The sequence below is a fragment of the Palaemon carinicauda genome, chromosome 32 (genome assembly GCF_036898095.1).
Source record: "Palaemon carinicauda isolate YSFRI2023 chromosome 32, ASM3689809v2, whole genome shotgun sequence".
NCBI classification, from domain to species: Eukaryota; Metazoa; Arthropoda; class Malacostraca; order Decapoda; family Palaemonidae; genus Palaemon; species Palaemon carinicauda.
The window spans coordinates 9512488-9519987 of record NC_090756.1 but is presented as its reverse complement, the minus strand read 5'-3'; positions in this window follow the sequence as shown (position 1 = coordinate 9519987).

Here is a 7500-nt window from a genome sequence, read left to right as displayed (position 1 = left end):
TATTATTATTATTATTATTACCTAAACTACAACCCTAGTTGGAAAAGCAGGATGCTATAAGCCCAAGAGCTCCAACAGAGAAGAATAGCCCAGTGAGAAAAGGAAATAAGTAAATAAATATACTATATATGAGAATTAATACATAAGGAATACATAATACTTAAGATCAGTAACAACGTTGAAATAAATCAGTCATAAATAAACTATGAAGCTTATTCAGATAACAAATAATAGATTAGAACAATTAAACAAATATCCCATATTACTAAAAGAAAACAATAAGTTAATTCCACCTATTTTTATTTTATGCAAATTTTATGAAATAGTATAAATCCAAAGGATGATTTGCATATCCAATTAACTGGATGACAATCTTTTTTATACCATTGAATGGGAGAGGCAAATGAAGGTCCAATCACATTACACCAAGCTTACGTTCTATTTCAAGAGACAGAGAGGGAATTTATTCAATTACCTCAAGTACTACACACAGTCATTTTTTTCCAGGTTCCTTTGTAAAGAAACTCGGAAATTGCATGTACGTTTTTTTCCTAAATTGTTATTAAAAAGTTGGATGAATCAATGTGTTGTTTTGCAATCTATAACGAGTTCACAGCAGAAATAATTCAGATTTTTTATTTCAAAAGGAGGGTATAGTATGATATATATATATATATATATATATATATATATATATATATATATATATATATATATACATTAAAATTTCATATAGATATAACCGTAAGTGACTCCATCTTCTTTTATATTTATCATGGAATATAAATTAACATCACGAAAAATTTATTGAATTATTTAAAGGACTCTTGTCTCTCTTCATGCTAATGAAAGTTGAATTGAACATTATATTACAGTAAATGACATTATCTTTACTTTGGTAATGAATCAGTCCTTTAAAATATAATTCGCCATGTCAGTCCTCTGCGTAGTTTTTTTGGCGGGAAATTTCTTTTATGGCTGAATATTTTGCCTGAAATTGCTAGTTTAATGTAACTATCCTTTCTAGAAATTGGTAGTGTTGGTTGTATAATTTTGCGATAAAATTGTAATTTCTCTAATTTTTGCCATAAATTGATATTTCTGTAGTCTTGCAATAAGTTTACACTTCCTGTGATTTTTTGCAATGAATTTCCACTTCCTGTGATTTTTTGCAATGAATTTCTATTTTCTGTTATTTCTTGCAATAAATTCCTACTTTCTAAATTTTTTTAATATGTTACTACTTATTGTAATTTGGTAATATATAACTATTTTCTGTCATTTTTGATAAATTCATACTGTCTGTACTTTGCAACAATTTCCTCCTTTTTTATTTTTGCAATAAGTTTCTACTTTTTGTAATTTTTGCAATAAATTCCTACTTTCTGTAAATTTTGCAATAAATTCCTACTTTTTGTAATTTTTGCAACAAAGTCATACTTTCTAAAATTTTTGCAAAAAAATCCTACTTTCTACATTTTTGTGCAATAACTTTATACTTTTTTGTATTTTGCAATCAATTCCTTTCTGCCTCTTTTTGCAATAAATTCCTACTTTCAGTATTTTTTGCAATAAATTCCTGCATTCTAAGTTTTCTGCCCTTTTTAACCAGAAAATGCTATATCATACTCGCTGATTTAACCAGTAATTGCTAATTTGTAGTCCATACATTTAATATCTCACCAACAAAATGCTCATTCGCAGTACATCGAAACCCGCTCACTCCACACACGCTGACGTGTCGAGGTCTTCCTCACCACCTGTCAAGTATCACTCAGAAATTATACTCCTTTGACCTTTCCTTCTCTTCATTATTCCTGTAAGGTTCTACGACGGTATTAAATATCACATTATAATTACATTAGATATTAATTAGTTACCGTGAAAAGATGAGACATCAGACATTACTCCCGGAAATATTATTAATTGTAGAAATATATTTTATTATATTTCTGTTAAGATGAGAATAGTCTTTTTATATCGGTTATCAAGTTAAATTTTGCGTTTGAAATATGTTCTCTAAGCTTCACTAACTATATGAATCTATGATCGCCAATATTCTGTCTTTATTTGTTGGGGGAAAAAATTAAGCTTTCATTGGTAAATGGAAGAATTTAAAGTAATATATTTTCACACCTACATACACAAACACACACTTATTGATATGCTGTATATGTGTGTAAACACGGTATATCTAGATATAAATATATAAATATATAAATATATATTTATATATATACATATATATATAGATATATATATAGATATATATAGATATAGATATATATAGATATAGATATATATATATATATATATATATATATATATATATATATATATGTATATATATATGTATATATATTTGTATATATATATATATATATATATATATATATATATATATATATATAAGCACATTTATACATATGCATACACATCTACATATGTATATCTTTATGTATGTATATATATATATATATATATATATATATATATATATATATATATATATATACACACACAAATATAAGAATATGTATATACATATATGTACATGTATATACTTACTGTATGTATATATGTATATACAGTATATACATACATTTAAACATTTATATATACACACACACACATACATATATATATATATATATATATATATATATATATATATATATATATGTGTATATATGTATACATATATATATATATATATATATATATATATATATGTATATATATATATATATATATATATATATATATATATATATATATGTATATATATATATATATATATATATATATATATATATATATATATATATATGTATATATATGTGTGTGTGTGTATCTGTATACATTTAACTGAATTGTAATGAAATTCTCTTACTTTATACCTATTCCCAAATCCAAACAATTTTCGTGTCTGTTCCAAACGTGTCTCATCAAAGGTAAATGGCTTGACATTCCCATGGTGTCTGATGATTGAAATAACTCATCCGTTATTATCTAGAATATATCATTGGACAAAAGCGATGTTGCTAACTCGGTGGGTCTGGAATTCTGGGACTTTCCCTGACGTTCACTTTTGATAGAGATGGGAAAATATTTGTTTTATTTATATCTAGGAAGGATTTGTAGTGCAGTTGCTAAAGTGTTTATTTGAGAGAGAGAGAGAGAGAGAGAGAGAGAGAGAGAGAGAGAGAGAGAGAGAGAGAGAGAGGAGAGAGAGAGAGAGAGAGAGAGAGAGTCCTTCTATTCACCAAAAGTGGTTATAAAGATGGTAACCATCAGTCCGTGCATGGCATTTGTCTACGTGTGTATGCGAAAAGTGTGTGTGTGAGAGAGAGAGAGAGAGAGAGAGAGAGAGAGAGAGAGAGAGAGAGAGAGAGAGAGAGAGAGAGAGAGAGAGAGAAGAAATAATTCAGTGTTTTTGTTTGAACTAAAGTGGTTACAATAATGATAGCAATATAATTTATCTGTTCAATTTTCCTAAGAGATCGCTCTTGCTAACAGTGGGTGTCTTTGCTTGTGTATTCAGTGAGAGAGAGAGAGAGAGAGAGAGAGAGAGAGGAGAGAGAGAGAGAGAGAGAGAGAGAGAGGGAGAGAGAGAGAGAATTACTTATGCTAGCACTGAATAATCCTCGTCAGAAACAGACTTAATAATTCACTATAACTAATCCTTAATACTGTTCTTTCTCTCAGTTCCTCCATCATCATACATACCAAGAAAGAAACTACCATTTATTTGCATCTTCTCCTTTCCACAGAGAACATAAACCAACTGGAATTCTGGAATGCAGCCTCTCCCAATTCCGATTCCAGACAGCGTTCATTAGAGAAGTGTTTGTTAGACACAATTATCTGTGGCATTTTGATTAAATACCTTTGGTAGATAGGAGCCTCTGAGTTAGATCCCAAGATTCCACAAATTCTACTTTTATTTTCTTACATCTATTCAGAGCAAAAGGATCTTTTCTTTAAGAAATGTTATACGTGTGAGGGAAAGCAGAAGATAGGAGTGATTTCCAGATTGTGTATGTAAGATGAAGTTCAATTATTTGGGGTCAAATCTGCAAAAATTTTGGTTCCAACAGGGAAATTAAAATTTCCACAAAATTTTTCCGTTATTTATTTGCTCATTCGTATTCTTTTTGTTATAATTACATATAACTGGACCTTTGAGGGTAGTTGTAGCGATTTGAGATTAGCTGTAGAGATTACTAACTTCATCAATCTGTTTCTCATTTCCAAATTGGTGTAACACCACAAACTTTGCAACCAATCAATCAGTCTTTTTTATTGCAGACTTCTGAATATTCTGTACCCAAAATATTTATCAAAATGCAAAGTTCATTTTCAAAGTTTAGTTAAAGACCATTTTAAATATTTCTTTCTCAGCCAATCTTGCTGCACCTTTGTCAATATCAGTTTTTATAGTTTTTATATGTGAAAGATTTGAGTTAATGTTGTTACTGTTCTTAGAATATTCTATTTTAATTGTTCATTACTTCTCTTGTACTTTATTTATTTCCTTATTTCATTTCCTCACGATTTTAGTTGTTCATTACTTCTCTTGTTGCTTATTTATTTCTTTGGTTCCTTTCCTTACTATGCTATTTTTTCCCTGTTGGAGCACTTGGGCTTATAGCACCCTGTTTTTTCAACTAGGGTTGTAGATTAGCTTATAATGATAATAATAATAATAATAATAATAATAATAATAATAATAATAATAATAATAATAATAATAATAATACCATCTTTATCCTTATCTATATCTTTTTCAAAGTATATCACTTAATTTTTCCTGTAATATTGAAAAGAAATTAACAATAAATTATTTCTTCTATATCTTATACTGTATGTATTCACTTCTCTTTAAGTAAACATCATATTCTCCAAAGAAATTCCATAATTCATTGCCAGTAAAGAGACTAGCATTAGTTAAGACATTTTCAAAATTCATCATTAACATTTGTCGTAAACTCTCAACAAAAAATATTAATAAACATGAGATCTTTTGTTTTGCAACTTGTCTCTATAGCTCGCTAGTGAACCTTTCTCACTAGTGAACCTTCTTCATCAGTGGACCTTTCTCATTAGTGAACCTGCTTCACTAGTAAGCCGTCTTCACTAGTGAACACTTTTCACTAGTAAACCATTCTCGCTAGTTAACCATCCTCACTAGTGATCCTCCCTCGTAAAAAAAACCTTTCTCGCTAGTGAGCCTTTCTCGCTAGTGAGCCTTTCTCGCTAGTGAGCCTTTCTCGCTAGTGAGCCTTTCTCGCTAGTGGGCCTTCACCACTATTGAATCTTCTTAACTTTTGAACCTTACTCGCTAGTGAACCTTCCTCGCTAGTGGACCATCCTCATTAGTGAACCTTCTTCACTAGTGGACCATCCTCATTAGTGAACCTTCCTTGCAAGTGAACCTTCCTTGCAAGTGAACCTTCCCCGTAGTGAATCTTCCTCTCAAATGAACCTTCCTCTTAGTGAACCTTCTTCACTATTGAACCCTCTTCACTAGTGACCCTTCTTTGCTAGTGACTCTCCCTCGCTAATGACCCTTCCTTACTAGTAAACTTTCCTCTCAAATGAACCTTCCTCTTAGTGAACGTTCTTCACTATTGAACCTTCCTCTCAATTGACTCAATTGAACCTCCTTGCATCCAAACAAAACAAAATACACTCGCTCTTCTTCTTCTCCCTCGCTTCCAACACTCTGCCCTTTGGTCGCCAAATGTGAAACGCAAACTTTTTTTTTTTTTTTTTTGCACTGCGAACCTGCCAATTTGCAAGCATTTTGTTTCGCCTGCTCCAACGAGAGATCTGAAATCCCATAAGGATTACAGAAAGATTCTTTAATGGAAGGACTGGCGGAATATTTCCCCCAGAATATTCTGTTCTGGGAACTACAAAAAAAAAAAAAAAAATGTGAATTCCTAGAACTTATTCTTTAGTGTTTCTCTGCAGTAGAATTCTCTCTCTCTCTCTCTCTCTCTCTCTCTCTCTCTCTCTCTCTCTCTCTCTCTCTCTCTCTCTCTCTCTCTCTCTGATAAGCTCATATTTTCTAAAAGTAGTGAATTCTTACAACTTATTTTATAGTGTTTCTCAGGATTAGAAATTCTCTCTCTCTCTCTCTCTCTCTCTCTCTCTCTCTCTCTCTCTCTCTCTCTCTCTCTCTCTCTCTCTCTGTTAAGCTCACATTTTCTAAAAGTAGTGAATTTTTACAACTTATTTTATAGTGTTTCTCAGGATTAGAAATCTCTCTCTCTCTCTCTCTCTCTCTCTCTCTCTCTCTCTCTCTCTCTCTCTCTCTCTCTCTCTTTGATAAAGCTATAAATTCATTGTTTCTAACACTATAAAAGTCTTTATATCATGACTATATAACATGTTTAGCATTACATGAAAGGGTAATGCAGTAGTATCCATGCATAAATTAATGTTTGGCATTTAGACATTCTTTACTGTAAATAAAATCTTTGTTTGTCGACTACACACGAGAATGCTAAATACTATTGCACAAGGGAGATGTGCATTTTAAAATACATAAATGCTATATAATGATGTACACTGAACGCGCGTATGTTCACTATAAATATATATATATATTTTTTTTTTACAAGCTAGTACCGTAAAGATGTGTATGTTCAGTATAGATTAAAGCCTCTGGCAAACATTAGTTTTATTTTTCATGTTACTTCTTACACTATAATCAGGAACATTATTATTTTCTTGCTTTAGTTAATTATCTTGGTTGTGAATTATATTTAAGCCCCATATTCCTTTATTTGTGAATTACTTTTAGGCCGTGAATCCCTTTGATTGTGAATTATATTTAAGGAGCAAATCCCTTTAATTGTAAATTATATTTAGGCACCAAATTCCTTTGTGAATTATATTTAAGCCCCAAATTCCTATAGTTGCGAATTATGTTTGTCCCAAAATACTTTTATTTGTCAATTATATTTAGGCACCAAATCCCTTTATTTGTCAATCATATTTATGCCCCAAATCCCTTTAGTTGTGAATTATATTTAGGCCCCACATCCATTTATTTGTGAATTATATTTAGGCCGCAAATCCCTTAAGCTGTGAATTATATTTAGGCACCAAAGCCCTTTACTTGTGAATTGTAATTAGACCCCAAAACCTTTCATTTGTGAATTATATTTAGGCTACAAATTCCTTCAGTTGTCAATTATATTTAGGCCCCAAATCCCTTTAATTATGAATTATATTTAGGCCTCAATTCCCTTATTTGTGAATTATATTTAGGCACGCGATCCATTTAATATTTTCAGATTTGCCTATACACATTTCCAAACATAGTCGGAGTCCATCGTTTACTGATTAATACATAGTTTACTCAACAAATAATTCCTGTTTAAGTGATCACATAAAACTGTATAAATACTGAATAATCATTGCATTATTCATTTTTGAGAAATGAACATTGTTTTTTTATGCATAACGATTGATATGGAAATAAGG